We start from the raw sequence: 12,802 nt of genomic DNA, 5'->3' as shown, positions 1-12,802 counted from the left end.
TGTTGAATTCTATGAAAAATGTATATTAGAATTTGTGATGATTGACATTAAGTTGGAAGTGTTATGTGTGTGAACTTATTGGAATTTGATTGTTCTTATCTCGTGCTTGTCCACGACCGACGTGTGCGCTTGCACAAGTCTCTAATCTCTTTAAAGGTAGAGAAATTCTCAACAGTTAGAAATCAGGCGAGCATGAAACGGTAGCCTTAACAAAGTGTAGTAGTGATGCTTTAGGGAATCCATTGCCTTTCAAATGTAAGGACCCAGGTAAAGTCACCATCCTTTGCTCGATAGGTTATAGAATTTTGGGAGAGCATTGTGTGACTTAGGAGGAAGCATTAATCTTGTGGAAGACTTATAAGAAAATTTGGAGGTCGTAGAAAAAGAAGGCAAAATTGCACCTATTTGACAAAGATGGAGAATTTCGAGTTTTTGCAGCCTTCAATCGTTGAACCTCCATAATTGGAGAAGAAACCCTATCCTCTCATTTAAAATATGCATATTTGGGTTTAAACGATACATTGCCGATTATCATTTCTTAGTATTTGACTAACGAACATGAATCTTTGTTTTTATAGGTATTATCTAAGTACAAAAGGGCTATTGGATGGACCATAGCAGACATAAGAAGAATTAGCCCCGTTTTTTGCATGAACAAAACCATTTTCGAAGAAGGTGCCACCAATTCTGTCGAGAGCCAAATGAGGCTCGGCCCCAAAATGAAAGAGGTGGTCAAAAGGATATAATTAAATGGTTAGATGTTAGGGTGATCTAACCCATTTCTGATAGCAGATGGGTTAGCCCCGTTCGATACGTTCCCAAGAAAGGTGGTACGACAATAATAACAAACGATGACAACGAGTTGATCCCGATGAGAACAATGACTGGTTGAAGAGTGTGCATGGACTACTGTTGTCTAAACAAGGTAACTAGAAAATACCATTTCCCACTTCTTTTTATTGACCAGATGCTTTATTTTCTTCTAGGGAAGTAGTGTTATTGTTCCTTTGACATAAGCGCATAAAACACGATCCTAGACATAGGCCCTTTGATCCATAAATGAAAATGAGTTGATAAATATTTTCTATGATTGTAACCACACATAGAAATATGATTGTTGGTCACCCTAGCCTCTATAGTAACAAAAAGCGGTTCGTGAAAGAGTATAACTCCTATTCCCAAGATTACCCAAATTGTGGCAGATGCACTTTCCCCAAATATTCGTCTTCCATATTTTCCATCAAAGCTAAGGTAGGAAGCAGAAAAGTTGTGTTTTCTAAAATTGCTTGATATTTGAAACCCCAAACAACAACTTTTGTCACCATTTTCTTCTTAAACCACAATTGCATATTTGAACTATTCACTTCTTAAAAACCATGTAGAAAGCACAAGTCTGTTAGGATTCGACCTTGGAATTACTCCCAAGTATTACTTGTGACCATGTACGCTTACACATGTCTCTAATTTTTTAAAGGTAGAGAAAGTCCCAGCATTTGTACTTTGAGTTGCCACAGATTTGACCTTAAATCCAAGCTTTGTACACCACACCCTTGCCCCTAAAATTATCCTTTGATGCGAATTCCATTGTTTTGTGTTAGCACAACTTTTGTTTGTGTTGGAACAAAATTGGATTTGTACATTGTTTAAAGTGTAATTTTTGTTTTATCTTATTTTCTTGCTTATTTTTGTTTATTTGTTTGCTTAACTTCAAGTTAGGTCTGAAGGATAGTCTTGTTTCTAGTTTTCTTTCTTTAATTGCTAGTCACCAAGAGCATTAGGCTTAATGTTTTTGTTTTTTCAATATGTTTGATTTGGTATATGTAACGGCCTGAGTTTTCGAGTTATTTTTATTTTAAGATTTAAATTTGACCTTTGGACTTTCCCCCTATTTGGATTATTTAAATTCTTGGATTTCCTAATTTTGAAGTTCTAATTTTGGATAAATTATAATTTAAGTTTAATTCTATGAGTTAAGATAAATCAATTTTGGAAAGAGATTTTTTAATTAAATCTTAATCCAAAGTTTTGGAATTTTAATTCTCTCTTTTCGGTTCTCGTATTAAGTTTTAATTTTATGTTAATCTCTCGAATAAATTTCACAAACCTTTTTAAGGTGGTTTCCCTTTAACAAAATGATTGGGAAAAATCCTCTTATTTATAAAGACATTAGAATTATTTGGTTTATTTACTTTTTGGAAAAGAAAATAAAGGAAAAAGAAAATAAAAGGGGAAAAGAAAGAAAACAAAACTAGGGCTTCATCTTTCTTGTTCTTCTTCCTCAACACCACCTCAGCGCCCCCCCTCCCCCGAATTCTTCGGCATCCTCAACCCCTTCGACGACAGCAATCAGACCCACGGCGGTGTGGCGTCACGGGAGCAGTGGCTCACTCAGCGTAATCCGGTGCAGCGGCACAACTAGCAGATCACGCAATTTTCTTCCCCGACGTGTTCTTTCTAATAGCAGTGGCTCGCATTTTCGGTGTCCCACGACGTTGCTCGTCCTTCAATAGTACCAGATCTGAGCACAGCTCCCTCCGACGACGCATTTGAGTAGTGGCAGTGGTGGATTTAGCTTTCAAGCGGCGTATCCAACAGGTCTGTAACGGTGCCTTTGCTTCTCCGGCAACCCACGGCTGTGGGTATTCGGACGGCCACGAACAGCTCCGATCTATGGTTTTTGCTCCCTTCCGGCGACGTTAGACACTTACTCACACTCAAACGAAGGACGATTTGAGTTACCCATCACTTACATCAGACCAGCAAGCGTAAGGCCATTCAAACTCAAATTTGAGAGCCCGAACCTCCTCGACATTGAGCCACTCCTAAACCAAGAGGTTTTAGTGTGAGTTAGTAGGGAACAACTCACTTACAATGGTTTTTATTCAATTAGAGTGGATTTAGTTAGTTTCCAACCTAGTTCGGTTGCCTTTGATTTAGGGAATCCTTTGGCGAGCTTATTAGCGTCTTAGGACCCTTGTTGTACGTAGTTCTTAGTTGTGGGGATGTTTACTGTGTGCTTATGTAACGCCCCACGATGTTATTTACCATCCTAGGCAACGCTAAATAATTCACCTGGCTAGCCTTAACTCTAAACACGAGATAATCAACTCTCTGGGAAATAATTTAAATGAAATAAAGCTTCGACTCCCATACGTTCTATCAGAAATATCAATTTTATAAACTGTCAAAACTTCGCTCTCCGTGGGCAATTTAAAAAAAACAAAGACATCTCATATCCGCCTCAGTGGCTAAAATTCTTAAATAAATAAAACAACCGTACACCTAAACTCCAACGACAACGGTGACGCGTTTACCAGCATCATCCATAACAAAATAAAGTAGTTCTAAACAATACAAAATTCCTCCTCGGTCCACACTTAGCAATAACATAAATCCCAATGCTACTCGTACCAAACGACCCTTCCCTCTATCCTCACTAACGCGACTAGTGATCTCTCCTCGGTCAAGCCCTCTCCACGTCATCGCCGCGATCGACCCTGTTCACGCCTGAAAACAAGTAAGGATAAAAAGGGGGGTGAGTACGTAAGGTACTCCGTAAGTAGCACTTCCTAACTAACACAAAAATCATGCTCACAGTCACGGCATATGAAATAAATGATAGCAAGGCAATTAAATAAACAGCGAGAGATAGCGAACAATAACTTGACATTTACATGCAACAACCATGCGTCAGAACTACCAAGACTACAACCAATGATTCACTAGCCCTTGTCCCACAGTACTAAACCTCCCTCTACACCCCCCCCCCCCTGTGTTACTCCCCGTTTAACTTCTCGAGGTAGGACGGCTCTTGACATTTATTCCCAAGATACCGCCCCCCTCCTTTTACAGTACTCGATGTTCGACCTTGCCATTTATTCCCAAGGCCTAGCACCACTACCTCGCAAGCACCACTCTACTTTAATTCCTCAAGCTTAACTCCTCGAGTCGCATTGACCCTTGACATGTATCCCCAAGGCCTCAATACTCCTCTACAGAAACTTGATGTTCGGCCTTGCCATTTATTCCCAAGGCCTGAACTGTGCACCGGTCCTTGCCGTTTATCCCCAAGGTAGCGATGACTTTCCAGCGTATTGGTCCTTGACATTTATCCCCAAGACCCCAATACTCATTTACAGAAATTTGACGTTCGACCTTGTCATTTATTCCCAAGGCCACTACTCAAGGCTTTGAACCTCCAAGCGATTCATATGCATTTTCAGGTCAGAACACCCATAGTTAACGGACTGCCAACCCGTCCCTTCACTTTTCACCCTTCACCACTTCACTAACCCTCCCATGACCACCTACAGGTAAATTTCCCACATTCCAATTCACTGCATAGTTCACAAGCATGCTTTTCCTCGTAATATACAAGACACACCCAACAGCTCACAACTAAAACAATATAAACTAAATTATCAGTTTAACAACGCGAGCATTTCATTTACAACATATTTGCAAAACGTCATGAGCCAGTTACTTCTAACCACAACAATTCAGAATCTACTAGTCACCTACAACAATAAGAACAGAAAGCATGTTTCCCCATAAGTATTCGATAATAGAAAGACGGCAACAAAATCAGTAGAAGTTCACCATCAAAACTAACAATCCCCACATGCTCAATTAAATTATTTTAGCAAAAAAAAAAAAAAAAACAGCATCAAAACCATTCCGTTAACGCTAAATAACGCACGCACTCGCCCCCTGGTGCTACTTACACAACCACGTCCTTAAGTTTGCATCGAACTCACACCTACACACAAAAACAGAAAAAAATACAGCGACATAAATATACTGTTCAGCTTTCGAAAACAACTCTAAGAGGGTTCAACGGGTCTCATTACCGCAAAACGACTTCGTGTAGGTGTGGGTAAATTAGATCTAGCTTGCAAAGGGGTGGGTAGCGTAACTAGGGCTTCGAACGGATGAAGTTAATCACCGGATACCACCCAAAACACTGATGTCCATGTTTTTACAGCAGCGAGAAACGCCCAAAATGACCTCCAACGGCTTCGATTTGATGTCCGTTACTACAAAACAATTTCGCTTAGGTGTGGGTATTCCAAATCGATTTCGTTTAGGTGTGGGTAATCCAAATCTAACTTCGAACAAGGGTGGGTCAAAGAAAATTACCGGGCTTATCGGATCTAAGATATTCAAGTCGTTGGAGTTTGTCGAATAAGTAGAAAATAACTAAGTACAAATGGAAACAAAACAAAGCTCAATAAAGGAATGTAAAGTGCTCGGGATTTAAAAACCAAAAGCAACTAATGAAAGCAACTCAAAAGTACTTAGAAAGCAACCAAGAAACACTAAAAATGATCAAGAGAAGGAAGCAAGGCTTGATGAATTTGGAGAAGCTGCTGGAATTTATAGCTGTGCAGAATTGGTTAGGTAGGTCCTAAAACGATGGTGAATCACCAATTTCCAACTCCTTTGACTGACTAAATCGTGCTCAAAATGATAGTGGAACACTTCTTCTACACGTATGCATCGGTTGGAACCACCAAAACGCATTGGAAGACGCATTTCATTAAGGGCAAAGTTGGAAGAAAAACTGTTTTCTGCAGCCTTCCCAGGCGCCTGGCGCCTCCCATGTAGGTTTTTCCGACTTTTTGCTTCTTTTGATTAATTTGCACTCCCAAATGGTCCTAAAATATCATAAATACAATATAAGCCAACCACAAACTATCATATATGAATTTTGCATAAATTAGAACTCAAACGACCGAGAAAAAGTCCGAAACAAAGTTAAAACATAGTAAAAACAGCATCTAAAACCTTCTTTTTACGCATGTAAACAAGCGTAATCACACCCCCAAACTTAACTTTTTGCTTGTCCTCAAGCAAAACTTAGCAACTTTAATCAGCTTTCTAACACATGAACAAGGTAGAGCAAAAGCAACCGAGATGTTCAATCATAAATTGTCTCAGGGAAAAGACGTCAAAGCCTACCATTCTATTGTTTTTGTAAGCTTAGTCACTATAAACCAAGTTTGAAATGATAAAAACTTTCTCTTTCAAAATCCTTTTTCCTTTCAAAAACAGAAAACGTTTTCAAATACCCCTAAGGAATCTGCACACTCCCTTTTTACATAGAGACTTTTACATCTGAAAGACCGGCTACTAGCCCCTGAGGTTTCCACACACTAACATCGGTTTCAACCACAGCTACTCGTAGAAAGACTTTGAACTAACAGCCAGGTCATAAAACGACGACAATGAGAAACACGAAGTCACTTATCACCATCTTTACTGTTATTTTCAAAGTCAACACCCAACCTAAAACTAAATGGGTGTCTACAGTAGGACTCAGGAATCATAAATAAATTTTCTTTAACTCTCATTGTTTTTACCACTCTTTTCTTTCTAACACAAGTCTTTTCCCCACTCTTATTTTCTCTCAACAAGACTCTTTTTACTCTTTTGCAACTTTTGTCTCTTTTTTTTTTCTTTTTTTTCTTTCTATTTTTTTTAAGCTAAGTGCTCTTCAACACTTTCTTTATTTCCAACTGACTCTTTTTCAAAAGAAAATAGCATGATTTTTCAAATATAAATAACACTTTATTTTTCTGAAACAATGACTAACACAACGACTGTCCCCCCCAAACTTAAGAGAGATAGTGTCCTCACTGGGAAAAAACTTTTGCATCGGATGAAAAAAGGCTTAACTGTAAAAAGGACAAGGACTTCCTATATAGGGGCAAAGAAAAAGCTTAAAGTTTGTAAAGATCAAAAAGACATAAAAGAAAACGAGTTTATCACATAAACGAAGGAAATAGCTCAAAGCTTAGTCAGGCATAGAACAAAAAACTCAACAATCTCTTATAATCATCATCGACATGAAATTACATGCACAGCACAGATGCTTCAAAGTAGGCATGTGAAAAGCTAAACTAAGGTTAAGTGAAGACATACTTTAAGTGATCAGAAGATAAACGATACTACTTTATACATGCTTCAACTGAGCTCGAAACATAATCAATACAAAAAACATGCGTAGTAATGCTAGAATATGCAAACTACGTCATTAACCAAAAGAGCAATACACAAAAAAATAGCAAAGAAGGAACCTCCCCTTCATGAAGTCGGAGGTTGTGGACTAGGATCAGTGTCGGTACTGGAAGATGGAGGACCAAGGATAGCAGCTAGCGCTGGAGGCCATGAAGGTAAAACCGCAAAATCCAATGAAGTCCTCAAGTTGTAGATATGTTGCAGGACTTCTCGAACCTGATCTCGCAACTGTTTGCATGATTTTTTTTTTCGCATAGGGCAGGCGCCAGGCGCCTGCGTAAAATTTTTTTTTCAATGTGTTTGTTTTTCTTTTATTATTATTTTTTTTAACGTTTTCAAGAACATTCTCTTAATAAGCAAAACTTTTTATGATTAAACAAAAAGAATGTAAGATACAAAAACTTCCTTCCTTTACCTTTGTTCTTTCAAAACGGATAAGAAGGAAAAACATTTTTCGCAAAAATTTATTGTCCTGAAAGTTGAATAGAGGTTTTCCCTCTATCCACTGATTCTCCAAAATATGGCTTAAGTCTCTGCCCATTTACTTTAAAAAAACTTCCCTTAGAATCAACTAGATCCACTGCCCCATATGGGTAGACTTTAAAAATTTTAAAGAGACCAGACCATCTAGACTTAAGTTTCCCAGGAAAAAGTTTCAACCTAGAATTGAATAACAGAACCCGATCACCTTCTTGAAGATTGTTCGGCCGAAGACGCCTATCCTGCCACTGTTTAGTTTTTTCCTTAAACAACTTAGCATTCTCATAAGAAAATTGTCTGTGTTCTTCTAATTCCAACAATTGTAACTTCCTCGCTTCACCTGCAGCCGCCAAATCAAAATTTAATTTCTTAGTAGCCCAAAATGCTTTATATTCTAGCTCAAGAGGCAAATGACATGCTTTTCCAAAAACTAGCCTATAGGGGGACATGCCGAGGGGAGTCTTAAATGCTGTCCTATATGCCCAAAGTGAATCATCAAGCTTCAAAGACCAATCCCTACGGTTAAGATTTACAGTTTTTTCTAAAATGTTTTTTATCTCCCTATTTGATATTTCGGCTAACCCATTCGACTGAGGATGATATGCTGTTGCAACCCTATGACGCACATTGTATTTAGCCAGCAACTTTTGCATAGATCTATTCACAAAATGAGCCCCCCCATCGCTTATCAGACAACGCGGGGTTCCATAACGCGTAAAAATGTGCTTTTGCAGAAAACGAATGACAACTTTGGAATCATTGGTAGCAGTTGCAATGGCTTCTATCCATTTCGAAACATAATCTACTGCTAACAATATATAAAGCTTACCATTAGAAGATGGAAATGGACCCATAAAATCTATACCCCACACATCAAATATTTCAATCTCCAGGATCGGGGTTTGAGGCATTTCGTGGCGTTTAGATATATTACCTGTCCGTTGGCATTTGTCACAAACCTGGGCAAACTTATGTGCATCTTTGAACAGAGTGGGCCAAAAGAACCCACTTTGCAAAACTTTGGCTGCGGTTTTGTGTCCTGCAAAATGTCCTCCATATGGAGACATATGACAAGCGTCTAATATCGCCTCGTGCTCTTCTTCTGCTACACACCTGCGTAAGATATTGTCAGGTCCTAGCTCATATAAAAAAGGTTTATCCCAACGATAAAATCGAACTTCATTTAGAAATTTCTTTACCTGTTGCTTGTTGAACTCATAAGGAACTATTCAACTTACCAAATAATTTGCTATATCAGCATACCACAGAAATGAATCAACTCGCAAAAGTTGCTCGTCAATAAACTGTTCACGTATAACAGTTTCATCATCACAGAGCGGGGATTCCAATCTAGACAGGTGATCAGCAACTTGGTTTTCAGTACCGTTCATGTCCCTAACTTCAATATCAAACTCTTGAAGTAACAAAATCCACCGTATCAAACGTGGTTTAGCATCTTTTTTAGCAAATAAATATTTTAAAGCAGAATGGTCAGTAAAAACAATGACTTTTGTGCCTATGAAGTAAGACCTAAACTTATCAAAGGCGAACACAACTGCTAACAGTTCCTTTTCAGTAGTAGTGTAATTGAGTTGTGCACCGGTCAGAGTCTTACTAGCATCATACACAGGATGCAAGATCTTGTTTTTACGTTGTCCTAACATAGCTCCTATTGCATAATCACTAGCATCACACATGAGCTCAAAAGGTAAATCCCAATTAGGTTCGATAATTATAGGGGCTGAACTTAAAGCAACTTTCAACATTTCAAATGATTTTAAACAGTCATCATCAAAAACAAATGGTCTATCATTTCTAACAATTGACACAAGGGTTTAGAAATTTTAGCAAAGTCTTTTATAAAGCGGCGGTAAAATCCCCCATGCCCTAAAAAACTTCTAATCCCTTTAACATTCGTGGGAGGAGGTAGCTTTGAAATGATGTCTATCTTAGCGTGGTCTACCTCTATTCCTTGCTTGTAAATTTTGTGACCCAAAACAATACCCTATTGTACCATGAAATGACACTTCTCCCAATTTAGGACTAGGTTTGTTTGTTCACATCTCTCCAATACTCTCTCCAAATTAACTAAACATGCGTTTAAAGAATTTCCAAAAACAGAAAAGTCATCCATAAAAACTTCTAGAATATTTTCTACCATGTCAGAGAAGATGGCCATCATACACCTCTGAAAAGTCGCGGGTGCATTGCATAGTCCAAAGGGCATTCGCCTGAAAGCGAACGTACCATACGGACACGTAAATGTTGTCTTCTCCTGGTCTTCTGGAGCAATAGTAATTTGATTATAACCCGAATATCCATCTAAGAAACAATAAAAATCCTTACCTGCCAGACGGTCGAGCATCTGGTCAATAAACGGTAGAGGAAAATGGTCTTTCTTCGTTACCTTGTTGAGTTTGCGATAGTCAATGCAAACTCTCCACCCACTCACAGTTCGGGTTGAGATGAGCTCATTCTCCTCGTTGGCCACCACGGTTATACCCCCTTTCTTTGGTACACACTGTACTGGACTTACCCAGCTGCTGTCGGATATTTGGTATATAACACCGACGTCAAGCCATTTAAGAATTTCTTTCCTTACAACCTCTTTCATCTTCGGGTTCAACCGCCTTTGACTCTCAATAGAGTTCTTAGCATCTTCTTCCAATAGAATTTTGTGCATGCAAATGGCCGGGCTTATCCCTCGGATATCTGCTATCGTCCATCCAATGGCCTTTTTGTGCTTCTCCAAAATCTGCAATAAAGAATATTCATTAGTAGGTGATAAATTGGAAGCTATAATAACTGGTAAAGTGTCGTTATCTCCTAGATACGCATATTTCAAATGCGACGGTAATTGCTTCTGCTTCAACGTGAGTGGTTCCACTATGGACGGAAGTAACGACTTGCATTCTTCTTTATGTATTTTTTCAACAGGTTAGTCACATCTTCCGGTCCTTCTGCTATCTTATCAAGCTCTTCTTCAATCTCTGTAACTAACAAGTCATAAAACTCATCAAACATAACAGGATTCAAGCTATTTATAGCAGAGCACTCTTCAAAATCTCCTTGTAATTTCATGGCGTCTAGAACGTTAAATTTAACTTCTTCATTATTTACCCTCATTGTAATTTCTCCCTTCCTCACATTAAAAACTGTATCCCCAGTGGCTAGAAATGGTCTTCCCAAAATAATGGGAACGTCTAAGTTCGCCTCGCAATTTAGAATGATAAAGTCCGCAGGGAAAATGAATTTGTCCACCTGGACTAAACCATCTTCTATCTTCCCTCAGGTCTTATGATAGATCTATCTGCTAGTTGGAGGGTAACCGTAGTAGGTCTAGCTTCTCCTATGCCCAAAGATTTGAAAACTGATAATGGCATATAATTAATGCTAGCGCCTAGATCACATAATGCCCTACCTAAGTTTTTCCCTCCTATGGAACATGGAATGGTAAAACTGCCAGGATCATTACACTTCATGGGTAGCGGGCTGCCTACAGCTTCACTACTACATTTTGTCATGGCTACCAGTTCATGCTCTCCTATCTTTTTCTTCCTAGAAACTATATCTTTCAAAAACTTAGCATAATTTGGCATCTGTTCTAAAACATCTACTAATGGTATATTTATATGCAATTGTTTTAAAATATCTAAAAATTTTCTAAACTGGGAATCATTATTTTTCTTAACTAATCTTTGTGGAAACGGGGGAGTAGGGGTAAAAGAAGGTTGTACCTGTGGAGGAACACTCGGGGAGTCCTCATTACCTTTTCTAATATTTTCTTTTTCTGGTGTTGTTGGATTTTATGGTATCTTTACAGTTGGTTCAATAGACGGAATCTGTACATCTGTTGTTGGCATTGTTGGTCCATCATATGCCAGTCCACTCCTAAGGGTGACAGCTTTGCACTGTTCTTTCCCTTCTCGTCTTGGTAATTCAGTATGGCCTGGAAAAGAACCTTGTGGTCTATTCTTCAATTCATTGGCGAGCTGTCCCAATTGGGTCTCGAAATTCGTCATTGATGTCGCTTGGGATTGTATCACTGCGTCGATTCGGGCCATGTACTCCTTCATCATATTCTCAAGATTTGAGTTGTTATTTTGAACTGGTGGAGTCTGTGTTTTCTGATTGTACTGCTGTTGCGGTGGCGGGATGTATTGATGTGTAGGTGGAACATAGGGCTGCTTGTTCTGCTGGCTCTGCCCTTGATTAAAACCGCTCGAACCTCCTTGACCTCCCCATGAGAAATTAGGGTGGTGCCTCCAACCTGGGTTGTAGGTGTTCGAATATGGGTTAAGGTTCCTATTGTTCCCATGTCCTACATAAAAACGGAAGCAGGGTTATGTGGACAATTATCATAAATATGGTTTTCACTGCAAAATGAACAAATGAGATCGTTGACTTGGCAAAGAGGGGCAGGAGTGCAATAATCCGACTGCACAGGTTGTATCGGCGTGGCTAATGGATTTTTTATTCCCAACGCCATCTCTTTCAGCCTCTGGTTCATTGTAACCATCTCTTTTTGCATCGAGGTCGCAATGTCCAGAGCCAAAACTCCAGCTGGATCTTGCTTCTTTGGTGCTGCCCTAGATCTTTGCGAACACCATAGTTCGTTGTGTGAAGCTAAGTCATTTAGGATGTCGACTATCTCGTTGAATGTCTTCTTTGTAAAGGCTCCATTGGCAGCATTGTTTAGCATCATCTTAGTAGGATGATCTAAACCTCTAAAGAAATGTTCTATCTGGATGCATGTCGGCAAACCATGGTTCGGACATTTCCTGATTAGTTCTTTAAATCTTTCTCACGCCTCATGAACAGGTTCACGATCATACTGTCTAAAGGAGATGATCTCCTCTCTGATATCAGCGTGGCGAGTAGGTGGGAAGAATTTGGTTAAGAACTTCTCCACTAACGACCCCCATGTGGTGATGGATCCCGGTGGAAATGCATTGAGCCATGCTCTAGCTTGGCCCTTCAAAGAAAATGGAAAAAGTGTTAGTCTAAGAGCATCGTCTGTTATACCAGGTAATCGAAATGCATTTGCAATTTGAATGAATGATTTCAAATGATCATGTGGATCCTCATGTTCTTGCCCTCCAAAATGTCCAATTGTCTGCAATATTTGGAACATCGTTGGTTTAAGCTCAACGGGGCCAAAAACTTGACTGGTGGTTATGCTGAACGCACGCACTAAGCGTGGTAACAATTATATAGATGCAAGCGCACACCTGTCAAAAGTACTTAGAAAGCAACAAAGAAACACTAAAAAGTACTTAGAAAGCAACAAAGAAACACTAAA

The 12,802-nt window shown here is 39.1% G+C and overlaps 1 non-coding gene across 1 annotated transcript; it reads left to right on the top strand.

The window, feature by feature from the left end:
• The first annotated feature begins 12,260 nt into the window (after positions 1-12,260).
• LOC148210807 (small nucleolar RNA R71) lies at positions 12,261-12,367 on the top strand. Its single transcript, XR_015792017.1, has one exon. It is a non-coding gene; the product is annotated as a small nucleolar RNA R71 (small nucleolar RNA).
• Positions 12,368-12,802: the final 435 nt, after the last annotated feature.

This window comes from Momordica charantia (assembly GCF_013281855.1).
Source record: "Momordica charantia cultivar OHB3-1 chromosome 6 unlocalized genomic scaffold, Mcharantia_2.0 BLBB01000006.1, whole genome shotgun sequence".
Classification (NCBI taxonomy): Eukaryota; Viridiplantae; Streptophyta; class Magnoliopsida; order Cucurbitales; family Cucurbitaceae; genus Momordica; species Momordica charantia.
Note: the sequence above shows the minus strand (reverse complement) of the source record. Positions and strands in the feature narration are given on the sequence as shown.